This window comes from Carcharodon carcharias, chromosome 4 (assembly GCF_017639515.1).
Source record: "Carcharodon carcharias isolate sCarCar2 chromosome 4, sCarCar2.pri, whole genome shotgun sequence".
Taxonomy (NCBI): Eukaryota; Metazoa; Chordata; class Chondrichthyes; order Lamniformes; family Lamnidae; genus Carcharodon; species Carcharodon carcharias.
In genome coordinates, this window is record NC_054470.1 from 64,260,468 (window position 1) to 64,287,422 (window position 26,955).

Here is a 26,955-nt window from a genome sequence, read left to right on the forward strand (position 1 = left end):
CACCGCCCCCTCCCCCCCCCACCTCCCACCTACCCCACCGCCCCCTCCCCCCCCCACCTCCCACCTACCCCACCGCCCCCTCCCCCCCCACCTCCCACCTACCCCTCCCCCCCCCCACCTCCCACCTACCCCTCCCCCCCCCCACCTCCCCCACCGCCCCTCCCCTCCCCTCCCCCCCCACCTCCCACCTACCCCTCCCCCCCCCCACCTCCCACCTACCCCTCCCCCCCCCCACCTCCCACCTACCCCACCGCCCCCTCCCCCCCCCACCTCCCACCTACCCCTCCCCCCCCCACCTCCCACCTACCCCTCCGCCCCCTCCCCCCCCACCTCCCACCTACCCCACCGCCCCCTCCCCCCCCCACCTCCCACCTACCCCTCCCCCCCCCACCTCCCACCTACCCCACCGCCCCCTCCCCCCACCCACCTCCCACCTACCCCACCGCCCCCTCCCCCCCCCACCTCCCACCTACCCCACCGCCCCCCCCCCCCCCCTCACCTCCCACCTACCCCACCGCCCCCCCCCCTCCCCCACCTCCCACCTACCCCACCGCCCCCTCCCCCCCCCAACCTCCCACCTACCCCACCGCCCCCTCCCCCCCCCAACCTCCCACCTACCCCACCGCCCCCCCCCCCCCCCCCCACCTACCCCACCGCCCCCTCCCCCCCCCCCCCACCTACCCCACCGCCCCCTCCCCCCCCCCCCCACCTCCCACCTACCCCACCGCCCCCCCCCCCCCTCACCTCCCACCTACCCCACCGCCCCCCCCCCCCCTCACCTCCCACCTCGCAACCCCCCCACCGCCGCTGGATCGAGGCCCGGGACTCGCTTGGTTCTTTAGGGGATGAAGGCCGCTCAGCAGCTGATGAAAGTGTTCGTGACCCGCCGGATTCCCAAGGAGGGGCTGAAGGTTTTGTCCGAGTCCGGAATGTGAGTAACCGTCCGCTTTATCGCGTCAATCGGTGGCGCTCCGGGCCGCAGAGGCCGATCAAAGTGAGCAGGATCTGGCTCTGCATTGCAATCCTCTCATCCATTCCGCTCAGAGTTGGACTGAACAATGTATTGCCTCAGGATGCAAATAATTCATCGCATTAATAAGAGCGCGGCTTGCACGGGAACAATGGATTTAAGTCAATTCTGCAATTAAAACAGAAAATGCTGTAAATACTCAGCCGCTGCGGCAGTCTTTGGAGAGAAAGGCTTAGTTTCAAGTCCATGAACTTGCCTCAGAATTTCTTTCTCCACAGATGCTGCTAGACCTGCTGACTACAGCATTTTTTGTTTTTATTTCATATTTCCAGCATTTGTAATATGTATTACAGCAGACTCTAACATTGGACAGAGTTTAGGGCCCATCAACTTCATTTTCATTGTCAGCAATGACTAGCAGAAGGTCACAGCAGTTTACTGCTCTTTCTGATATATTTCAATCCTTTGTATTCTTGTCGAAGCCATGTGTTGAGTTCACTGCTGAAACTTAGCTGCGACCTGCAGACTTTCATTGCTTTTTCCACCTGATGTCACAGTCATCTTTGCTCCAGGAGCTGTTATAAATATGGTGTCTGTTAGCTTCAAGATAACTTGTTAACTCTGGCACACTTTTCATGCTCAAATCACTGAATTATTGAACATTCTGCAAACTCTGTACAATTCCTAATAAAGTTTGCACCAAAGTTTAATTGTTCAAATCACTTAACTAACCTGATTGAATTGTAGTTGTAACTGAGGAAGTGAAAAAGGGTGATGTGCACAAGAATCACAGAGCTACTTGAAGATCTCACTATCATTTACCAGTGACTTTTCTAAGCAGTTAATTTAGGGGAGTGCCACTAATTTGTTTGGTTTGTTCCAGGGGGGGATGGACCAGCTGGAAATCACTTTGGTGTGTGGCTCTGGACTGGCAGGAAGCACTGTGGGAATCGTGGGACTGGGAAGAATAGGTACATTCATTTAAAAAAATTAAAACTGCAATTTTCAGAGAATATTGATTCAACTGATGCTGGTGTTTGTGGAATATACAAAAGATTTCTTTAAAAAGGCTGAATTTCAACACAAATTTTTGCAACTGTTCAGTGAATGCATTTCATGATTATCAAGGTTTTTTTGTATCTCTTAAAGGTACTTAAATGGATTAAAGGCATGATTGCTTCACACTATATGCAAATTATATTTCAGGCAGAAATAACTGTAATAGTTAAAGAAGCGATGTGCCTTAATTTGCACAGATGGTAAAATTGCTCATTTTATGATAGTAATAACAGACTCTTTTCACTTACCTTCAGCTTGTAGAATGTTTGTTTTAGGCAGAAAGTGGGACAGTGATGAACACAATTAATTCCCTCTGCTGTCTTCCTCCAAATCAGATAGAAAGAAGGAAAAATTTGCATTTGTATGGCACCTTTCATGACCACAGGAAATCCCAAAGTTCTTTACAGCCAATTAAGTACATTCACTGTTGTGGTATAGGAACCATGGCAGCCAAATTGCACATAGCAAGCTCCCACAAACAGCAACATGATAACGAACCAAGAATTTGACCTTGTGAAATTGGCTGAGGGATAAATATTGACCAGGACACCAGGGAGAACTAACAAAAAAGCAAAATACTGCAAGTGTTGGAAATCTGAAATAAAAACAACTCATGCTGGAAATACTCAGCAGGTCAGGCAGCATCTGTGGAGAGAAAGAGAGTTAATGTTTCAGGTGGAGATGACCTTTCACTAAACCACCAGGGAAAACTCCCCTACTCCTCTTCAAAAGTGTGCCATGGGATCTTTTGCATCCATCTAAGAGGCCAGGCAGAGCTTAGGTTTAATGTCTCATCCAAAAGATGGCACCACCAGCAGTACTCCATCAGTACTGCACTAGAGTGTCAGCTTTGATTTATGTGTGCAAGTCCTGGAGTGGAGCTTGAACCCACAACTTTGTGACTCTGGGGCTATCAACTGAGCTGCAGCTAACCCTCTAACTTATGTGGCATCCACCTAAAAACGGATTTTAAAAGAGAAACTGTACAATGGAGCAATGAAACTGTCAACTTTCTTCAGGAAAATAAAAACCCAAAGAACTGCAGATGCTGAAAATTTGAAACAAAACCAGAAAACACTAGAAATATTCAGCAGGTCACTCACCATCTGCACAAAAAGGAAGATAGCTAGCTAATGGTTCAGATATAACTGTTTGTCAAATGCTGCTTGATCTGAGCATTTCCAACATTTTGTGGTTTTGCCATTTACCTTTCAGGTGTAACTCTTCACTGTGATAAGGAGAAAATTCTATAAGGAAGGAACCCCATAATAATTCTTAACAAATTTTGTTTTAGATGGGCTGCATATGTTTCAACAAAATGTGTACTTCACTATGGACCATTTTTCAGCATAATGTGTAAACAGGATGTGTATATGTACTTCTGTGATATACTTGTCTTTCAGTTGCCTTTCCCTTCCATAGCCTCTGCCAATTCCACTGCATAATCAGATGCAGGGAACGATTGGGAGCAGACTGAAGTCACTGGTTTTCACTTGAGCTTTACTTCCTGCCCAGCATGGATATGGCTGAGTTCAAACACCGATACAGGGAGTCAGCAATACGATCAAGAACATTTCCACATGTACGGACACTGTGATTAACTCAATTTCCTGGGTTGTGGGTGGTACTTACAAGATCCTACTTGTTGCCCTTCTCTAGTTGCTGAGTGCATTAACAGCCAAACATGTAATGTGGGACTGGAATAATGACTACTTCACGTCATTTAGGTGGGGGGGGCAGGACCATTGCCCCAAAAGACAATGGTGAAACAGATATTTTTTTTACAACAATCTAGCTGATTCCACTGCTGCCAGCCCAGTGACCTCTAGGTTGCTAGCACAGTACCAGAACCGCTAAACTGCTATTCTAAATCAGCTGTTGCCTATAGTCTAAAAGACTCGACAGTCTGTCAGAAAGGTACGGGTGGCCTGTTGTCCATGGGGTTTTATGCCAGCCATCATCTTGGTGGGAGAGAAGAGAATGATTGATTTAATTCAAATGATAAAATTCCATTTATGTCGACAGCATCGTGCTGCTCAATTAATTGAGTTGTTATTTTCAGACATCGTGTAGCTGTTACTGAACCTCCACAAAAGTAATGAAGTTCCTGCATGGCCACGATAAAGGGTTTCCTTGAAATGCGTCCACTGTTTCTGATGATTTCTGTGTCCTGCAGAGGAGCTGTGGTGAACCAGGATGATCTTTCTTAACACCTGCGGTCTGTCCACAACACCTCTTTGTTCCTTTATCTGTGACATCGTTTGATTATCTGCTCCTTTCACTGCTTGCTTGTCCCTACAACCACATCACCGCACCCCACTTCTCTCCCCCAATCCCCCCCCCCCCCGCAACCAACCTTAAACCAGCTTATATTTCACCCTCTCCTAATATTCACTCAGTTCTGTTGAAGGGTTATGAGGACTCGAAACGTCAACTATTTTCTTCTCCGCTGTTGCTTCCAGACCTGCTGAGTTTTTCCAGGTAATTCTGTTTTTGTTTTGACTTTATCAAGCTCTAACCACTGGTCAGATCGCTGCAGCGGGATTAGACGTTACAGTTCCTGAGCCATTACCCACAGACCATCCTCTACTCTCACTGAAAAACTGCAGTAAGTTATAACTATCAGGTTAATGGAAGCTGCAGGGACGGAAAGCTCATATCAAGCATAGTTAAAAACTTTGCAGGAACAATTTAATGAGAAAAATCCCTTTATAACTGTGGATAGTTTTTCAGTATCACAGTATAAACCTATCTTGATTCAGTTATTCACTGTATGCACACAAAATACAAAAAAAACTTTGTTTATTTAGACATTATTTAATTAAGTAGTAAAATCACCTATGGTTTCATGGTGAAGATCAATACTGAAAATGCTCCTCATCTGCCAAGTCCATTTAGGAGAGTGAATTTGTGAGAAAGGATGAAACTAGAGTGTTTAAAAAAAGAAATGATAGTTGTGACTGTGAAATAAATTAAATCAGTTATGTTCTCAAATAAAGTCAGAAAACTCTCAGCAGGACAACCAGCATTTCTATAATGAGAAAACAAGTTATTGACCTTTCTAGTTTGTACCTCTAATTTATTTTGATGCAGGGTTATGCACCCAGAGTTACATTTATCAATCTTTCTACATGTTGACTGATGGACCTGAATATTTCCAGTTGTTCCTTTTTATTTTATTGGTAATGTTTTGGGCTGGTGATGCCCATTGGTCAATCTTCCTGCCATTCCAAATCCCACATTAGTTTTCCTCCTGTGATCCCAGAACAGCTTTGTGTCTCCCTCCTGAAGGGAATCCTTACAATCCCTTTTTAAACCCTGCCACATTTTTCTGTTTCACCAAATCTGCTTGTTACACCATTTTGAGACAGATAATATCTTGTTGATGCTGATTTGAACAACTTAAAATTGGGCCTTAGAAAAGGGGAGAGATACATGCAGGGATTACTAGTAATGTGGAGCAGGTTTCAGGGCTGTGGAAGGGGTTGTGGTGGTCTGGTGGAACAAAAAAAAGTTTCTCTTCCATGGAGAGGGCCATTTTACAAAGACTGACCATTCTATCACAGAATCGTTACAGTGCAGAAGGAGGCCATTCAGCCCATCATGTCTGCACTGATTCTGAGCATTTTAACTTAGTACCAATCTCCTGCCTTTTACCTGTTTCTATTTAGATAATCATCCAATGCCCTCTTCAATGCCTCAATTGAACCTGCCTCCACCACACTTCCAGACAGTGCTTTCCAAAAGATTTTTCTCACCTCATATTAGCTTCTTTTGCAAAATACTTTAAAACTGTGCCCTCTGGTTCTGGATCCATTTACGACTAGGAACAATTTCACCCTATCAACTCTGTCCAGGCCCCTCATTATCTTGAAAACTTCTTCTATTGAGTCTCATCTTAGCCTTCTCCTCTCCAAGGAAAACAGTCCCAACTTCTCCAATCTTTCCTCATAACTGAATTGTCTCATCTGCAAACTTTGAAATTGTCCCCTGCGCAGCAAGATCTAGAACATTTATATAAATCAGAAAGACCAATACCGACCCCTGGAGAACTCCACTACAAACTCCTTCCAGCCCGAAAAATAACCATTAACCATTACTCTGTTTCCTATCCCTCAGGCAATTTGGTATCCACGTTGCTACCATCCCTTTTATTCCATGACCTACGACTTTCCTCACAAGCCTGTTGTGTGGCACTGCATCGAACATCTTTTGGGAGACCATATACACCACATCAATGGCCTTGCCCTCATCAACCATCTCTGTTATCTCTTCAAAAAACTCCAGCAAGTTAGTTAGACACGATTTTCCTTTAACAAATCTATGCTGACTTTTCCAAATTAATCCACATTTTTCCATGTAACTATTAATTCTATCCTAAATAATTGTTTCCAGAAGGTTCCCCACCATTGAAGTTAAACTGATTGCTCTGTAATTGTAGACCAGATCTATGCAACCTTTTTTGAACAAGGGTATAATGTTGTTAATTCTCCAGTCCTTTGGCACTTCCTCTGAATCCAGGAAACATTTGAAAGATTATTGCCAGTGCCTCTGCAATTTCCATTCTCACTTCCTTCAATATTCAATATTCTTGGATGCAGATTCTATAAAAGAATAGAATCTTGCTTCTTGATCCTGCCTTGCCTGATGGTCCTTTCATGATTGATAATTGAGCACGTAAACTGGGCTGACTCTTAAGTGCAGAACTCGGTAGTGTTGTCTTTTAATAATGTAAAAGACCCACGGCACTATTCAAAGAGAAGGGAAGTTCTCCCAGTGTCTTGGCCAATATTTATCCCTCAATCAACTTCTACAACCGATTATCTGGTCACTTATCTCATCGCCATATGTGGGACTATGCTGTGCAAATTGGCTGCCATGTTCCCTACATTACAACAGTTGACTACACGTCAAAAGTACGTCATTGACTTTAAATCTTTTCAGATGTCCTGTGGGTCATGAAAGGTGCTATATTAATTCAGCTTTTTTCTTTAAACGCCTCAGGACTATCACTTCTACTAGGTTTATGCTGAATGTGACAGTCTTGCCCATGTTTGTTATAGGCTGCATACAACTTTAGACATTCTGAAGCGTTCTGTACTTGGAATACTTTTAACTTTCCAAAGATGACAAGTTCAGGAGCACATAAATGTTTCTTGGTGTGGGCCTTAATCTAGTGATGTGTTTCCATTTCAGTTATACTGCCTCACATTGGAAGTGCCACTTATGCGACCAGAAACACCATGTCTATGCTGACAGCCAACAACCTCCTGGCTGGACTCAAAGGAGAGCCAATGCTAAGTGAACTCAAATTGTAACTAGAAAACTTTCTAACTGCCACACATGTTTGTAAATCTTCTCTGTGAAGCATTAGGAAGTTAAGTGTGTGAATTTATTTTGGTATTACTGTTTAAACAATAGCTTTTATTAAGGGATATACTTGGAATTGAGTTTAAAATGTTGAAGAGTTTCAATGTTATTGAAATCCCAAGAATGGAATGGGTATTTTGTAAACATTTTAACCCAGATTTAGGATCATTCCTTTTACTAACCATCACAGTTATTAATTTTATATATTTCACGATATATATTAAGTGACTAATGTATTCATCTAGTCGTGCACAATCTGGGTTGCAAGGTTGAATTGGTATGATGTTATCTGCTTATGACCATTAGTAAATGATTGATACTATTCTTCTTCCAAACTATTATAAATTAGAGAAACGGTTTGGAAGGCTACTTCAAATGTAACCATGTAGATTGTAGCCATGTGTACTGTAAGTGAGTGAGACTGTTAACATTAAAAAGGTGAATCTGAAACGCTCTGGTGTCACATAGCATATTAAGCTGTATGGTCACGTGCACACACATATGTTCTAGTGCAGCAAGTGAGGTTGACCAGTTCACAATAAAACTTCAATTATAATCTCTCCATTTGTTAGCCTTTACTCTCAACACTTGTATAAATAAGAAGGTACAAGACATCATCCAAGCCTGAAGCAGGAGACCAACTTTTCCAGGGACTGTTTATGTTTATCCAAAGAGAAACAACTTTCCTACTAACTACATAAGAATTCTGAAAAGTACCATCTCTACAGCAGAAATCATGTATGTTTATCACTGTATCAATGGCTAGGTGATCTCCACCTCATGATAGGGTGCCTCAAAAATGTGTGCATCACATGCTTGAATCTGAGCCTATCTGAAGAAGATGGAAACTGAGCCAAGTAGGAGATAACTGGACAGATGACCAAACGCTTTGTCAAGGTGATTTATTTTAAGGAAGGTCTTTAATGAAGGAAGTAAAGGGCATTCCAGAGCAAGGGGCTAGACAACTGGAGGTACAGCCAGCCATTGTAGGGCAAAGGTGGAATGTGGTGACAGGGATTGCAGTAGATTACGGAGATATGGAGCAGTGTGATGAAGCGATTTAAACAAAATGAAAATTTTAAACGTTATGAGATTGAGAGCCATTTTAGATTAGTAGGGACAAGATATGGGCGGCAGCATTTTGAATGAGTTGAAGTATACGGAGATAGGAAGACAGAAAGCTGATCAGGAAAGTATTGGAATAATTGAGTCTGGAAAACATCATGGCACAGATCTGCACTGGTAGATGATAGTGGAAATTTAGATCCCTTCCCCCAAAAGCTGTGGATACTAAGGTGAAATTTTCAAGATCTAGATTGATACTATTTCATACAGTAACGGTATCAAAGGATATAGAGCAAGAGTAAACATAATTGAGTTACACTCAGCCACGATCTAATTGAAGGGCAGAATGGGGCTTGAGGGGTCTACTACTGTTCCTATACTGAAACTTGTTCCAAGCTTGGTTAAAACATTGGGCAGTCTGTATGCCAATTGAGGTAGATGCATAATGAGCCAATGGGGTTCTGCTCAACATATATTCCTCAACCAATACCACCAGATGAACTTGTCATCCATCTCATTGCTGTCTACAAGTCACTGTTATACACAAGTTGGCTATTGAATTTGCCTCATACAAATGACTGTACTTTAAAACTTGTTCTTTAGGGATGTGAAAGACACAATGAAATTGTATGTGCTTCTCGTTCCTTCGATTTTACCCCTCATTTTCTGTGCCTATATTGGTGTTGAAACAGTAATGGAGCCAAGAACCTGCAGGTTCTACAATACCAATGCAATAATGTACTGCATTTATATCCCACATTAATGATCAATATTTACACTAAACTAATGCAATATGGAGTAATTTCATGCTCCATTCAATGAATTTGAAAATTAAATTGAAACAATCTTTGCTTGAATGATTTTTCCTCCCTTTGAGGACTAACTTGAATGTGGTAGTGATTGAGAGATCCTGTGGATTGTAGCATGTTATTTTAAATTTACACTACCACTGTGTAAAGTTTTTCATGTAGAAGAACAGATCTTAAATAATATTCTCAAGTTTAAGAATTATGCTGGACATGAACTTTTATTCATATACAGTATATTGACCTTTTACAGAGACAGTTCATACTGTACAAAATTACTTTTTACTACACAGTATACTTTGACAGTGTTTTCACCATTATTCTTTTAGTCCTATTCCATAGCAATTTTTGGCATATCAATCTCAAGCCAGGGTAACTAGTAGCATAAGACTCTTCACACACTCTAGTATAATAAATACACCTTTCACGTTGCTTCAGATTCTAATAACTTTTGGCAGAGGATCCATACAGCTGAAATTTTCGATGGGGCTTTAGATAGGTACTGCTAATCAACCGGGTCCTCAGTCTCCATATCTACGTACTGAATTGTAAGAATGCTATATTTCATGACTTGTTTAAAAAAAAACTTAAGGGGGCTCTTCAAATAGATTTAAAGTTTCTCCTTTAGTTACTAATGGTTAAAAGATATTTTAAATGTTCATACACCGCCCTTTATGTTCAGAAAGTGCTGTGCACTTAATTAATGCCAATCTTCAATAGAACCACAGTTTTTAGAAATCTGCAAATATCGCATTGACATCCGTAAATTTGATGTAATATCCTGGAAAACTGTGCTGCATTTGAAATTATGAATAAATATTCCAGACCAAAAGTATACTGTATAACTGACTGTGCTGTCTCTATCTTAAATAAAAGTATTGCCTTGAAAGTGTAACTTATACACTAAAGCTTGTTTATTTAGTTTTGCTTCTGACAGGCTGATTTTCTCCAGTTTTAATATCGTTCTTTTAAAAACAAAGTTGTACTGAATTGGTTACATTGACTGGAAATTGTCTTTTAAAATACTCTTGTAAGATGTAGATAGAAATGGGAAATATTTTACCTGCCTGCACCCAGTATCACAAGCTCAAGTCATTCATGACAGACTGATCCATAAAGCAGCATCTTGTCCACAACTGTCTGGCATATTGGGAGGGAGTGTGTCATATGACAAACCTAGAGGGGTAGGAGCTTTAAAGCAGAGTGAGCAACCATGGAATCAAGGAACTCGATCAGTAGCAAGAGCTAGAAAACCAGGAAACCATTGACTCACGGAGAAAGTTAATGTATGTGTCATCAGTACAAACCTGTAATCCAGTCTAGAAAAACACCTATGTATGTATGTTACTTGCCCTTCTGTTTGGTCAGACTGTGCTTGCTGTAAATGATATACCTTGTACTTACAAGACATATACAGCATGGGTTAAATGCAACATGGAGCTCCCCAGGTTCTACAAGTACTCTCTCCAACACCATTATAGAAGACAGTGACAAATTCTGGACAACTTTGTGCTGTCAAGCAAAACCCCAAGCAGAACTGGGTTCCATTTCACTTCTAATTTCTTTCCGAAGGTGTTTCTCTTCATTTATTATCCTAATTTTGCAAAACTTTCCTCTTTTTGGATGTTCCATCTAACATTTCTACTAGTGCTGACGATGGTTCTAGATAGTACCAGAATATCATTTACAGAATTGAACCATCAGAAGGTTTCTGATCAGTGATGTATTTCTCCTGCAGTCCTCCAGCACAAGGTGGTGTTCAACAGTAGGTGATGAAGTTCAAATTTTGACCAGTGCTCCCACCCACCCCCAAACACAAATATAGATTCCCACCAGTTGACAAATGGCTTACTAGTTCCTTCGTTAATTTAAATACCTTCAGGAGATAAAACACAAGCTAAACTTTTGAAAGATACAGACACAATTCTGTACTAATCACTTAGCAGATTTGCTTTAGTGTGCAATTACTGAAACAAAACAGCTTAAGAGCATATAAAAGTGAAGTACATATAATACAGTTGCTAAATTCTACAAAATTTAATTTGCCCTGGACTCAGCACCTTACGGACACTTTGCTGGTTAATCAGTCAAAAGTCTTATCATCTTTAATTTTACATGCAATTTTTTTTTAAATCATCACTCTTTAGAATGATAAATTGTGCTGAAAGTCTAATCTCAAAGCAGAGTACTTGGTAAGCTGCTGCCATGCCATCTCAAGCAGGTTGTTTTGGAATGCTTGTACAAGTGGCTTGACTGACTGAATCTTTTCCCGCATTTTAAACATGCATAGGGCTTTTCTCCTGTGTGAACACGAATGTGTTTCTTGCAATCCGTTAATGTTAAAAATGTCTTGCAGCAAATTGTACAGGCATACTTAGAGGCACCTTCCACCACCAAAAAATTGTGTTCCAACATGGCTTTCTTACACTTTGAAAGTACATCTGCAGATGCCTATGTCAACTGGGGAGGGCCTGACTGCAAAGAATGATTATTTTCAAAATCAACATTCGGATCTGGGAATTAGAGCCAGTGTCCTGGGAACCAGTGCTTCCATCTCCAACTGATGTCACAATGGGCATTTTTGGGGCAATGCGACGATAACCTGGGAAATTACTGGCTCCTCCTCGCGATGAAATGATAGATTGTCTGGATAGTGAATGCAATCCAGAACTGGGCCTAGGAAAGTCTAATCTGAATGGCTCTCTTCCGTATGAACCCTTTGTCTTTTTCATAAGGTGAACTGGGGCAGAATTTTTCCATCGCCGTGCGAGGACAGGCCCCGCACGCCCACGCGTCAAATGATGCACAATGATGTCAGGTGAAGGTCCCGACATCACCGTGCGCCATCACGATATTTCGTCAGGCAGGCGCGCGTGATCTTTGATACATGCCCGCCATTAATTAACCGGCCACTTAAGGCCCTTGAGGCACCAATCGACAGCCCATGCAATCTTCAGGTCAGTGAACGGGTGCAATGGGCAGACAGATGGGACACATTTGTACAAACTTCATTAACGAGTGGGTAAGAGGACTCAGTGGGGTTGCAAGTGTGCTCTGTCAAATATTGATTTTTCAAAGTTACTGATACTTCCCTGTGTGATCTGCAATACCTCAAAACACATACCAGCTGCTTGGTCTGGACTCACAACATTCAGGTCAGCACTCTGCAGTGAGGAATCATTTTTTGGGCCTGCATGTTCCAGGAAGGCCTTCCCTTAGCCTGGGAATGGAAGCTTCTTCCCCCTCATCCCTCCCTTCCCCTGTCCCTCATCTCCCGCTCCCCCTCCCTCTCCCCCTCCCCATTCCCCTCCCCTCTTTTGCTTCCCCGCTCCAGCTCCCCCCTCCGCTCCCCACTTCCCCCACCTCCTCTCCTCCCCCCCTCTCTCCACTGCCCCCTACCTTTTATCTCCCACCTCCCCACCCCCTTCCCCATCCCCTCCCCCTCCCCTTTCTCTCCCCTCCAACCCCTCCTCCAATCCCCCTCCCCCGTCCTTTCACCCCCACCAGACCCCTCCTCTCCCAGCACCCCTCCCTTACCCCCACTCCCTCCTCCCCTCCCAAACCCCCTCCCTTTCCCCACATCGCCACATCCCTCCCTTCCCGCACACAGCCCCCCCTCCCTTTCCCGCTCTCCCTCCCAAACCCCCCTTCTCCACACCTCCCCTCCCCATCCCCTCTTCCCCCTTCGCCCCCCCCCTCCCCTCTTCCCACCTTCTACACCCCTCCCCTCTTCCCCCACCCCTCTTCCCCTCTTCCCCCTTCCCCCTCTCCTGCCCTCCCAACCCCAACCTGCCCGCCCCACTTCCCCCTTCCTCTCCCCAATTACCATCCCCCTTCCCCTCCCAACCCCCTCCCTCTCCCCCCTTCCCCTCCCAAACCCCCTTCCCAATTCCCCTCCCCCCCAATTCCCTCCCAAACCCCACACACCCAACCGCCCCTCCCAACCGCCCACCCCCCAATTCCGCTGCCAACACCCTCCTGCCCTCCCACCCTCCTTACCCTCTCCCCCATTCCCAACACCCCCTCCCCCCAACCCTCCCAACACCCACAACACCCCCCACCCACCCCTATACCCCCACCCACCCAACAACCCTCCCACCCCACTCCCCCAATCCCCCATCCTCCCCCCACAACAACCCCCTTCCCTTCCTACCAACCATCCCCAACCCCCTCCCTCCCCCCAACCCCCCTCCCACCCACCCAAACCCACCCCAACCCCTCTTCCCCCCACTCCCCTCTCCTTCTCCCCAAAGCCCCCCCAAACACTCCTCCATCCACCCCAACCCTCCCTCCCCCACTACAACCCCCCCCGTCCACCCAAAACCCAACACCCAACCTCCCCTCCTCCCCCCAACAACCCCCCAACACCTCCCAAACCACACCCTCCCCCCAACCGACCCCTCCCTCCCTCCCAACCGCCCCTTCCCACCCAACCACCCCCTCACTCCCCCACCCAACCACCCCCCTCCCTAGCCCCCAACCACTCCCTCCCCCACAACCACCCCCCTCCCTTCCCCCCACAAAACACACCCTCCCCCTCCCACACCCCTCACCCCCTCCCAACACAACACCCCTTCACAAACCCCCACCCTCCCTCCCCCTTCCACCTCAAGCCCCCCATACATCCCCACACACCCGCAACCCCCCCAAACCCCCCAACCCATCCCCCCAACACCCCCTCACCCCCACCCACCCCTACGCTCCCCCTACCCCAACACCCCTCCCCATCCCCCCTCCCTTCCCCTCCCTGTCACCCTCCTCCCCCCCCCGATCCCCCTCCCAACTCCCCCTCCAAGCCCAACCACACCCCCAACACGCCGTCCCCCCACAACCTCCATACCCCCTTGAACACCCCCACCCCCCAACCACCCCTCGCCGCCAACCCCCCCAAACCCCCTCCTCCTCCCAACCCCCTCCTCCTCCTCCCAAACCCCCTCCCCTTCCCCTCACTCCTCCCCTCAAGTCACCAACAGACCTGCTGAGTATTTACAGCATTTTTTGTTTTTATTTCGTATTTCTAGCATCTGTAATATGTATTACAGCAGACTCTGTAATACATTGGACAGAGTTTAGGGCCCATCAACTTCATTTTCATCATCAGCAATGACTAGCAGAAGGTCACAGCAGTTTACTGCTCTTTCTGATATATTTCAATCCTTTGTATTCTTGTCGAAGCCATGTGTTGTGTTCACTGCTGAAACTTAGCTGCGACCTGCAGACTTTCATTGCTTTTTCCACCTGATGTCACAGTCATCTTTGCTCCAGGAGCTGTTATAAATATGGTGTCTGTTAGCTTCAAGATAACTTGTTAACTCTGGCACACTTTTCATGCTCAAATCACTGAATTATTGAACATTCTGCAAACTCTGTACAATTCCTAATAAAGTTTGCACCAAAGTTTAATTGTTCAAATCACTTAACTAACCTGATTGAATTGTAGTTGTAGAGAAGGAGTCCATCAGGCCTAAGCTGACTCTCTGAAACAGATATCACCTTGGTCCTAGTCCCTTGCTCTTTGTAGTCAAATTACCTTTTTAAAGTCCTTATGGATTTTGTTGTAGCACTGTTTTTGGTTGAGTCTTCCACATCCTAACAAACCTCTACATAAAAAAAAATTCTTCTAACCACTGTCATTAGTTTTAAATGGTGGGGAAATATTCTTGATTTAACTTAAACTCCTAATTCTGACAATTTTGACCTCTATTCCAATAGTAACAAGGGAGTGTGATGAGGCATTCAGATTACAATCTCTATCCCAATTGGAGCATCGATGAGCGTCCCTTAACATTTGAGTTGTTAGCATCAAGTCTGTGCATTTGTGAGATGTAGATGATATTCCATTAGCCCACACACCATTGATTCTCCATGACCTAAGGAGCAAAAGGAACTGTCCTGAGTTGATCTTCACATAGTCATAACCACAGATATCATTTTATATCCTTAATGTGATGCCTGCATCTTGCTGACTCCCTATCTCCCTCTTCCACTCTGGGTGCAAATGAACAGCAGCAATACTCAGACAATGTCACACGTTTAGGTCATTTTTTTAATGAGTTTACTCGTATTCAACTTGTGGTTCTAGCCAGCCTTTTCTAAATGGTGTTTCTTCAAAATCTGCTTTATTTTGCCCAGTACAGCATCTTGGAGCTTAATGTGGGACTTAAATTTAACTGTGAGGATATGTCAGTTGTGACAGGTTTTGTTGTGTTTCAGTTGCCATATTCAGCAATGGGACTCTGATGAGCCAGTTCCTCAGGAAGAGTTGCTGAAAGGAATTGCAGGAGCACATGGCCTGTACTGTATGTTATCGGACAAGATCGATGATGAGGTTTTACAAGCAGCAGGTATACTACCGACATTTTGTCACAACTAACCTTATGATTTAATAGAGGAGCTGGCTAGTGAGAGCAGTGTTTTATTGTGTAAACCTAGCAGCCACATAATTGACCACAAATATCTGCAACCTGCCAGCAGTGGTGGGAGATGAGAGAGAATATCCTTCCTGTACATCTCTTCCTTTCTGTTTAGAGATAGTGTGCGGCAGGATCATTCTTCCCATATCAGCAAGAAAACAGATTTAGAAGCGACGTAAGACTTTGATCTAGGCAGAGAGAATTCACAATGAGAAGATGGTTCCTGTTGGCTGCACCATGAGGAGAGATCTGACTTCCATCATATTGGTGCCACTCCTTTGACTGGCTGCAAACAGAGTAATCCTGAATGGAAGATGTTTGGCATTTTTCTGACTCCGGTTCATTTATCATGTGTCTTGTTGCTGACCGTTAAGTGTCCTTTCACATGAATGAAAAGGTAGCGAACCAACCCCTTCAATGTGGGAGCACAGCAAAAGATAAAGAGCTGGATTTAAAATGGAGGGGTTACGTTGAAGGGATTGTTCCAGGCTTTAACTGTAAGGATTTGCTGATAAAATGCTGCAAATGAGTTGACATTTACTCATGCTTGGACTTCCTTATCCCCAGCGACTGGGTGCAGCCTGTTCTTCGCCAGACCAATTCATGGAGCCAAAGATGTTCTATGCTGGTTTAAAGTAATGCTTGTCTTTGAAGGAACTTGTTTGTTCTTGTTCTGTGTCAGGACCAAGCTTGAAAGTTATCAGCACACTATCCGTTGGATTTGACCATCTCTCTCTGGGAGAAATTAAGAAACGGTAAAATCTATTTTAATGCTTTTTTTTACTCTCGGGGTGTGGACATGGCCATTTTATTGCACATCCTGAGTTGCTCTGAGGGCATTAAGAGCTAACCACATAGTTTTACTGGCATCACATGTAGGCCAGACCAAGTCATGTCGGGCCGGTGAGAGGAATAGAGGGCAGGGGCTGATTCACACTCCCTTGAAGGACATCCATACCCATTCATGGGTTTAATGGACCTTGCTGGTGTCCAAATTAATTGTTTCATTTTCACAACTTGCGACGTTGAGACTTGAACTTGTGATCTTTGGGTTACTCATCTAGTACCAGAATCAATAAATTGTGCCCTTCTGTTATACTCGGCCATTGATTTAGTGAGTTAAGGAACAAATTGCTGTCAGTGATTCAAATTGAGACTCCAGAATTTCTGCCAGTTTACACAGGCTTGTAAGAGCTGATGAATTACTGGGACTCTTGAGTGCACAGTCAGCTAGAAAATACTCTGTTCATCTCCAGAAGCTGGTCTCAAACCTGCTTAGATTTACAGGAGACGAGGTTCCTGTCTTTATGACTTCTGTTGTCTTGGATGTACGATGTCAGTACGGAACCACAATCTCTGCATGGGATAAACACAGTAAAGCACCCGCTACACTGTCCCACCAAACACTCCTGTAGGAGCTACAGCACAAGTTTGATAAAGACTATTGCTGTTGCTACACTATTTTATCAGACGCTCTCAGGACAGGTAGCACACAGACTGAAGATCCCTCCACCTACTGTAATACAGCATCCCTTAAAGCCAACCTCAGATGTACACCGTCTGCTGCATATGTCACATTTCCCATTTTCATGCATCAACATCCTTTGACCTCCCTGACTGAGATTGCTAATTATTTCTAAAGTGAGGCAGTTCAGTGTTGTGCGCCTGCACCCAAATGAACCTGTTCAAACTCTTTTGACCAAGAATCCTAGGTGCCGGTTGTGAAATGAAACTTAACCTCAATAGATTGGACTGATTTTGAGCCCCGTTACCAGGGTTGACCGACCAGGTGTAGAGGTTTCAAAGGTTTAGAAGATCCCTGCAACTTCTGGCACTCATAGCATAAGAGCAAAAACTGCCCCAATTTGATACAAACTTGGGAAATTCATTCGGCAACCAATTAAGGCTGTTAGCATGGGACTCAGGAATGTCACATGGTTTAATGCTGCGGGGAAGATGAGTACTCAGTAGAGAGATACATCTCACCTGTCTAAATCAAGAAAGCCTAGGTGTTTGGTGGCCATGTCATTGGGAATACCTCTTGAAGTTGCTCTCTGTCTCTAATTGATCAGGTTCTCTCCGATCACTTTCTCATCAGCTACTTTCTCATCACCCCTGCTCACTCTGCCTGTCTTTTAGTATCTGATCTAACCTAATCCCAAACACACGTTCATTCCCCATATCCTTTAATATCCCACCTATTCCATTCCAGCTCTCCTGCTCACTGGTCCTATCCTTTAATATTCCACCCAGTCTAATTCTATTCTCCTTCTTGCTCCACATATCCTTTAAAGTTCCTGTTCTTAAAATTATCTAATTCTCTGTAAAGTATTCTTGGTTTCTGCTTCAACAACATTAAATCATATATTGTTCAGTATTCAAACTACTCTCTGTGCAAAGAGGATTTTTTTCTCTATTTCTTTCAACATATCTTAAATTTACACAGTCTTGTCACCATCTCACTGTCCAGTGTAAACAATTTATCACTATTTCAGTGCCAACTTTAAAATGTTTTCCTGTGTTTGAAGGGGAATTTGAGTGGGCTACACCCCTGATGTCCTGACTGACGCCACTGCCGAACTCACCGTGGCCTTACTCCTGGCAACATCTCGTCGACTGATGGAGGCAACTGAGGAAGTGAAAAAGTAGGGTGATGTGTACAAGAATCACAGAGTTACTTGAAGATCTCACTATCATTTACCAGTGACATTTCTAAGCAGTTAATTTAGGGGAGTGTCACTACTTTGTTGGTTTGTTCCAGGGGAGGATGGACCAGCTGGAAACCACTTTGGATGTGTGGCTATGGACTGGCAGGAAGCACTGTGGGAATCGTGGGACTGGGAAGAATAGGTACATTCATTCAAAAAAATTAAAACTGCAATTTTCAGAGAATATTGATTCAACTGATGCTGGTGTTTGTGGAATATACAAAAGATTTCTTTAAAAAGGCTGAATTTCAACACAACATTTTGCAAATGTTCATTAAATGCATTTCATGATTATCAAGGTATTTTTTCGTATCTCTTGAAGGTACTTAAATGGATTAAAGGCATGATTGCTTCACCATATGCAAATTATATTTCAGGCAGAAATAACTAATAGTTAAAGAAGCGATGTGCCTTAATTTGCACAGATGGTAAAGTTGCTCATTTTATGATAGTCATCAGCTAGTTCAAGTTAGATGGTGGGAACAAATTGTACACCAGTTGAACTGTTATTTTAGAAATAACAGACTCTTTTCATTTGCCTTCAGCTTGTAGAATGATTGTTTTAGGCAGAAAGTGGGACAGTGATGAACACAATTAATTCTCTCTGCTGTCTTCCTCCAAATCAGATAGAAAGAAAGAAAGAAAGAAAGAAAAACTTGCATTTGTATGGCACCTTTCATGATCACAGGAAATCCCAAAATGCTTTACAGCCAATTAAGTACATTCACGGTTGTGGTATAGGAAACATGGCAGCCAATTTGCACATAGCAAGCTCCCACAAATAGCAACGTGATAGTGAACCAAGAATTTGACCTTGTGAAATTGGCTGAGGGATAAATATTGACCAGGACACCAGGGAGAACTAACAAAAAATCAAAATACTGCACATGCTGGAAATCTGAAATAAAAACAACCCATGCTGGAAATACTCAGCAGGTCAGGCGGCATCTGTGGAGAGAAAGAGAGTTAATGTTTCAGGTGGAGATGACCTTTCATTAAACCACCAGGGAAAATTCCCCTACTCCTCTTCAAAAGTGTGCCATGGGATCTTTTGCATCCATCTAAGAGGCCAGGCAGAGCTTAGTTTTAATGTCTCATCCAAAAGATGGCACCACCAGCAGTACTCCATCAGTACTGCACTAGAGTGTCAGCTTTGATTTATGTGTGCAAGTCCTGGAGTGGAGCTTGAACCCACAACTTTGTGACTGCGAGGCTATCAACTGAGCTGCAGCTAACCCTCTAACTTATGTGGCATCCACCTAAAAACGGATTTTAAAAGAGAAACTGTACAATGGAGCAATGAAACTGTCAACTTTCTTCAGGAAAATAAAAACCCAAAGAACTGCAGATGCTGAAAATTTGAAACAAAACCAGAAAACACTAGAAATATTCAGCAGGTCACTCACCATCTGCACAAAAAGGAAGATAGCTAGCTAATGGTTCAGATATAACTGTTTGTCAAATGCTGCTTGATCTGAGCATTTCCAACATTTTGTGGTTTTGCCATTTACCTTTCAGGTGTAACTCTTCACTGTGATAAGGAGAAAATTCTATAAGGAAGGAACCCCATAATAATTCTTAACAAATTTTGTTTTAGATGGGCTGCATATGTTTCAACAAAATGTGTACTTTACCATGGACCATTTTTCAGCATAATGTGTAAACAGGATGTGTATATGTACTTCTGTGATATACTTGTCTTTCAGTTGCCTTCCCTCTTCCAAAGCCTCTGCCAATTCCACTGCATAATCAGATGCAGGGAACGATTGGGAGCAGACTGAAGTCACTGGTTTTCACTTGAGCTTTACTTCCTGCCCAGCCTGGATATGGCTGAGTTCAAACACCGATACAGGGAGTCAGCAATACGATCAAGAACATTTCCACATAATACCTTTATCAACTGGGCTGCATTTAACTTAATTTAACTCAGAAGGTCATGGGCTCAAACTCTGCTCCAGGATTCAATCAGATAATGCAGTCTGATACACTACAGAGATGCCAACTTTTGGAAGAAGCTTTAAACCCCTTTTTGCCCCCTCAGGTGGACAAAACAGATTGCAGGGCATTCTTTGTTGAAGAGCAGGGAGTGTTGCTGAAGTCCTGGCCAACATTTATCCCTCAACCAACATCACCAGTAATAAATTAATGTGTCAGTTATCTCGTTTGCTGTTTGTGAGATTTTCTTTTGTACAAATTGACTGCTCTGGTTGCCTACATTTCAGTGACTGCACTTCAAAATCAAGTTCTTGATTGTGACACGCTAAGGATGTGAAAGTCACTATATAAATGCCAGAACTTACCTTATAATTTTTTAAGCATGATGCTTTTTTTAGGCCTTGGAATTGCACAGCGTCTGAAGCCATTTGGAGTGAAGAAATTCTTTTACACTGGACGTCAACCTAGGCCTGAAGCTGCTTCCCAGATACAGGGTGAATATGGTAAGAAGGCAATCTTAAATTCTTTTTAGGGTCTTGTCCTTTCAGAAATCATGCCTATCAAGCACAGCTGTAGATTTGTATTCCATTTGGAGAAAAATTGCAACATTAAATTAGTTTCCTTCCATACTTGTATCCGTCATGGATCTCCCTTTTGTTCTTCGTTTGAGGCTTTCCCACTTCTGTATGCCCAAGATTTTGTTGTTTCCAACTGTTAGATTAGTAAATTACCAGAAGCATTTACTCATTTTGTTAATTCCAATGCTTTCTGACACAAAAAATGAAATCTTGTGGACAATTTGAAATTCTTACCTTCACCTCACCCCAAACTCCAAAAGCAAGTTCCAGATGATCATGGTTACCCATGAGTTATCACTGGTTGGAGTTCACACAGCCTGATGTCCTCCTCCCACAAGAACTTGAATTACGATCCCCATAGATGCCGATAACTTTAAACAAGTGACTTGAATTCCCAGTGACCATCTGAAAGGACCGCACAACCAGATTTCAAGTTTTAAGACTTTTACTGTAACAAACTGAAAACCAACCAAACTTTATGTAGCGGGCAACTAGTACACTAAACTGCAGAAAAGGTATCCTCCTTTTAACTTTTCACACAACCAATTACTCGAGGCCACAGTTATACTTTGTCTTGCTGTCTGCAAAATAATATTTTTCATAAGAATCAGTCCAACAGTCAAAATAAGTTTCCAGTGGGTTTGCTTCTCCCCATTTGGTCTTGCCAGCACAAATCTTTCAGATTTCTTAGAATGCCACGCGATGTGTCTCTTCAACCAGAGACCATCTCTCTCGCATTCTGCTTGGATGCTTGGTAGTTTAAAGAAAGGGCACCGTTCCTCTCTGCTGACTATACTAGCTATAGTCCTTTGTCTCTCTCTGTGAGAACACCCTCTCTCTTTTCTACCCAAAACTTGGAGACTGAAAGTTTTTCCATAGTCAGCACAGCTGCTCTTGCCTTAGTTTTTCAAATGTGAACAGTTTACACCTTGGTCCTAGGAAGTCTCAACCTGTATGTTCTTATCACATGCAGTGCCCCTGAATACACTAGCTGAAGAATCTGACTTCATCATCATATCGTGTTCTTTCAGTCCCCAAACAAAGGGAATGTGCAGTCGTGACCTCTTTTCCAAAACGAAGAAGACAGCGATATTTATCAATACGAGCAGGTAGGTGACATCATAACTCAGTCCCTTTCTCGTTTCAAAAGCTAAATGCAGGAGAATTAGGCATGTGTACATTTAACTTTCATAGGAACTATTCAAAACTAATCTGTGGAAAAAATATTTCAGTGAGAAAGTGGGCAATTGTGGAAGATATTTCCTGGAGAGAACTGGTGAGAGCAGTTGATATTGATTCACTTAAATGCAACTAAGATAGATTTCTTTCAGAAAATAACATTTTGGGATACACTAACTAAATTAGGACATGACATGTGTCAAGTGCAGTTTGAGTAATTTGGGACATGTGATAGGTGTAGCATGACTGGGAAAAACAGATGACTTTGGACTCATGAGTTCCAGAGCTTCAGCAATGGGGACTTCCTCTGTTCTGGACTAATCAATGGAGATTGATAGCTATGATTAGTCAGCAACTCTCTTATACATCGTGTGACTAGGAGGTGAACTAGATGGGCATTGGCCATTTTCTGTCTAGCAATTCCTATATTTGTATTTGGAACAGCTTACTTTCCATAAAGGAGCTGCCTTAGCATTAAGGTAAAAGGTTTGGCAATGACATCTTGTGCCAAATACACTTGGTGTGCTATGACTCTTTTCGGAATAGATTCAGTCAGGAGGTCTCAAGATATGGCAGGATGTTTACCAAATCCTTGTCATAAAAGACCATACCTCTTTAAGTATCTGGGCTTTTGTCTGATTTACCCTTTAAAAAACATGCCTTCTGCACAATGAGTTTCTTCTGCTAAAGAGCTGACCTGAGCTTAATAAGTTCATTGGGCTGTACGGACACTGTGATTAACTCAAGCTCCTGGATTGTGGGTGGTACTTACAAGATCCTACTTGTTGCCCATCCCTAGTTGCTGAGTGCATTAACAGCCAAGCATATAATATGGGACTGGAATAATGACTACATCCAATCATTTAGGATGGGTGGGGGGTGGGGCAGGTCTACTGCCCCAAAAGACAATGATGAACCAGTTGTTTTTTACAGCAATCTAGCTGATTCCACTGCTGCCAGCCCAGTGACCTCTAGGTTGCTAGCACCGTACCAGAACCGCTAAACTGCTATTCTAAATCAGCTGTTGCCTATAGTCTAAAAGACTCGACAGTCTATCAGAAAGGTACGGATGGAAGGTTGCCCCTGGGGTTTTATGCCAGCCATCATCTTGGCGGGAGAGAAGAGAATGATTGATTTAAGTCAAATGTTATAATTCCATTTATGTCGACAGCGTCGTGCTGCTCAATTAATTGAGTTGTCAATTTCAGACATTGTGTAGCTGTTACTGAACCTCCACAAAAGTAATGAAGTTCCCGCATGGCTACGATAAAGGGTTTCCTTGAAATGCATCCACTGTTTCGATGATTTCTGTGTCCTGCAGAGGAGCTGTGGTGAACCAGGATGATCTTTACCAAGCTCTAACCACTGGTCAGATCGCTGCAGCGGGATTAGACGTTACGGTTCCTGAGCCATTACCTACAGACCATCCTCTACTCTCACTGAAAAACTGCAGTAAGTTATAACTATCAGGTTAATGGAAGCTGCAGGGACGGAAAGCTCATATCAATCATAGTTAAAAACTTCGCAGGAACAATTTAATGAGAAAAATCCCTTTATAACTGTGGATAGTTTTTCAGTATCACAGTATAAACATATCTTGATTCAGTTATTCACTGTATCCACACAAAATACAAAAAAATCTTTGTTTATTTATATATTATTTAATTAAGTAGCAAAATCACCTATTGTTTCATGGTGAAGATCAAAACTGAAAATGCTGGACATCAGCCAAGTCCATTTAGGAGAGTGAATTTGTGAGAAAGAATGAAACTAGAGTGTTTAAAAAAAGAAATGATAGTTGTGACTGTGGAATAAATTAAAGCAGTTATGTTTTCAAATAAAGTCAGAAAACTGTCAGCAGGACAACCAGCATTTAAATAATGAGAAAACAAGTTATTGACCAGTTCTGTCGAAGGGTCATGAGGACTCAAAACATCAACTATTTTCTTCTCCGCCGATGCTGCCAGACCTGCTGAGTTTTTCCAGGTAATTCTGTTTTTGTTTTAAGTTATTGACCTTTCTAGTTTGTACCTCTAATTTATTCTGATGCAGGATTACGCACCCAGAGTGACATTTATCAATCTTTCTACATGTTGACTGATGGACCTGAATATTTCCAGTTGTTCCTTTTTATTTTATTGGTTATGTTTTGGGCTGGTGATGCCCATTGGTCAATCTTCCTGCCATTCCAAATCCCACATTAGTTTTCCTCCTGTGATCCCAGAACAGCTTTGTGTCTCCCTCCTGAAGGGAATCCTTACAATCCCTTTTTAAACCCTGCCACATTTTTCTGTTTCACCAAATCTGCTTGTTACACCATTTTGAGACAGATAATATCTTGTTGATGCTGATTTGAACAACTTAAAATTGGGCCTTAAAAAAGGGGAGAGATGCATGCAGGGATTACTAGTAATGTGGAGCAAGTTTCAGGGCTGTGGAAGGGGTTGTGGTGGTCTGGTGGAACAAAAAAAAGTTTCTCTTCCATGGAGAGGGCCATTTTATAAAGACTGACCATTCTATCACAGAATCGTTACAGTGCAGAAGGAGGCCACTCAGCCCATCGTGTCTGCACTGACTCTCAGCATTTTAACTTTGTACCAATCTCCTGCCTTTTTCCTGTTTCTATTTAGATAATCATCCAATGCCCTCTTCAATGCCTCAATTGAACCTGCCTCCACCACACTTCCAGACAGTGCATTCCAAAAGTTTTTCTCACCTCATTTTTGCTTACTCTAAAACTGTGCCCTCTGGTTCTAGATCCATTTATGAGCAGGAACAGTTTCTCCCTATCTACTCTGTCCAGGCCCCTCATTATCTTGAAAACTTCTTCTATCAAGTCTCATCTTAGCCTTCTCCTCTCCAAGGAAAACAGTCCCAACTTCTCCAATCTTTCCTCAGAACTGAACTGTCTCATCCCTGGAACCATTCTCATAAACCTCCTCTGCAGTCTCTCCAATGCCTTCACATCTTTCCTACAGTGTGGTGCCAGGAACTGTATACAGTACTCCAGCTGAGATCTAACCAGTGTCTTATATAAGTCCATCTTAACATCCCTGCTCTTGTACTCTATGCCCCTATTAATGAAGCCTTGAATACTCCATGCTTCAGAAACAGCTCTCTCTAAGTGTCCTGCCAACTTTAGTGACTTATGTACATATAGGCCCAGGTCTCTGTACTCCTGCACGCCCTTTAGAATAGTATCCTTTATTTTATACCACCTCTCCATGTTCTTTGTACCAAAGTGCATCACCTCACACTTCTCCACATTGAACTTCATCTGCTGCCAATTTGCTAATGTCCTTTTGAAGTTCTACACTGTCCTCCTCACAGTTTATAATTCTCCCAAGTTTTGTGTCATCTGCAAACTTTGAAACTGTCCCTTGCACAAAAAGATCTAGATCATTTATATAAATCAGAAAGAGCAAGGGTCTATACCGACTCCTGGGGAGCTCCACTACAAACCTCCTTCCAGCCCAAAAAATACTCATTAACCATTACTCTGTTTCCTATCCCTCAGGCAATTTTGTATCCATGTTGCTACCATCCCTTTTATTCCATGACCTATGACTTCCCTCACAAGCCTGTTGTGTGGCACTCTTCCAAATGTCTTTTGGGAGACCATATACACCACATCAATGGCCTTGCCCTCATCAACCATCTGTTACCTCTTCAAAAAACTCCAAGTTAGTTAGACACGATTTTCCTTTAACAAATCTATGCTGACTTTTCCAAATTAATCCACAGTTTTCCATGTGACTATTAATTCTATCCTGAATAATTGTTTCCAGAAGGTTCCCCACCATTGAAGTTAAACTGATTGCTCTGTAATTGCAGAGCAGATCTTTACAACCTTTTTTGAACAAGGGCATAATGTTTCTAATTCTCCAGTCCTTTGGCACTTCCTCCGAATCCAGGAAACATTTGAAAGATTATTGCCAGTGCCTCTGCAATTTCCATTCTCACTTCCTTCAATATTCAATATTCTTGGATGCAGATTCTATAAAAGAATAGAATCTCGCTTCTTGATCCTGCCTTGCCTGGTGGTCCTATCATGATCGATAATTGAGCACGTAAACTGGGCTGACTCTTAAGTGCAGAACTCGGTAGTGCTGTCTTTCAATAATGTAAAAGACCCACGGCACTATTCAAAGAGAAGGGAAGTTCTCCCAGTGTCTTGGCCAATATTTATCCCTCAATCAACATGTAAATCCGATTATCTGGTCACTTATCTCATCGCCATATGTGGGACTATGCTGTGCAAATTGGCTGCCATGTTCCCTACAGTACAACAGTTCACTACACGTCAAAAGTACTTCATTGACTTTAAATCTTTTCAGATGTCCTGTGAGTCATGAAAGGTGCTATATAAATGCAGCTTTGTTCTTTAACTGCCTCAGGACTACCACTTCAACCAGGTTTATGCTGAATGTGACACTCTTGCCCACGTTTGTTATAGGCTGCATACAACTTTAGACATTCTGAAGCATTCTGTACTTGGAATACTTTTAAATTTCCAAAGATGACAAGTTCAGGAGCACATAAATGTTTCTTGGTGTGGGCCTTAATCTAGTGATATGTTTCCATTTCAGTTATACTGCCTCACATTGGAAGTGCCACTTATGCGACCAGAAACACCATGTCTATGCTGACAGCCAACAACCTCCTGGCTGGACTCAAAGGAGAGCCAATGCCAAGTGAACTCAAATTGTAACTGGAAATAAACTTTCTAACTGACGCACATGTTTGTAAATCTTCCCTGTGAAGCATTAGGAAGTTTAGTATGTGAATTTATTTTGGTATTACTGTTTAAACAATAGCTTTTATTAAGGGATATACTTGGAATTGAGTTTAAAATGTTGAAGAGTTTCAATG

The 26,955-nt window shown here is 43.0% G+C and overlaps 1 pseudogene; it reads left to right on the plus strand.

Annotated features, from left to right (window-relative positions):
- The first annotated feature begins 797 nt into the window (after positions 1–797).
- LOC121277169 lies at positions 798–26,817 on the plus strand (annotated as a pseudogene).
- Positions 26,818–26,955: the final 138 nt, after the last annotated feature.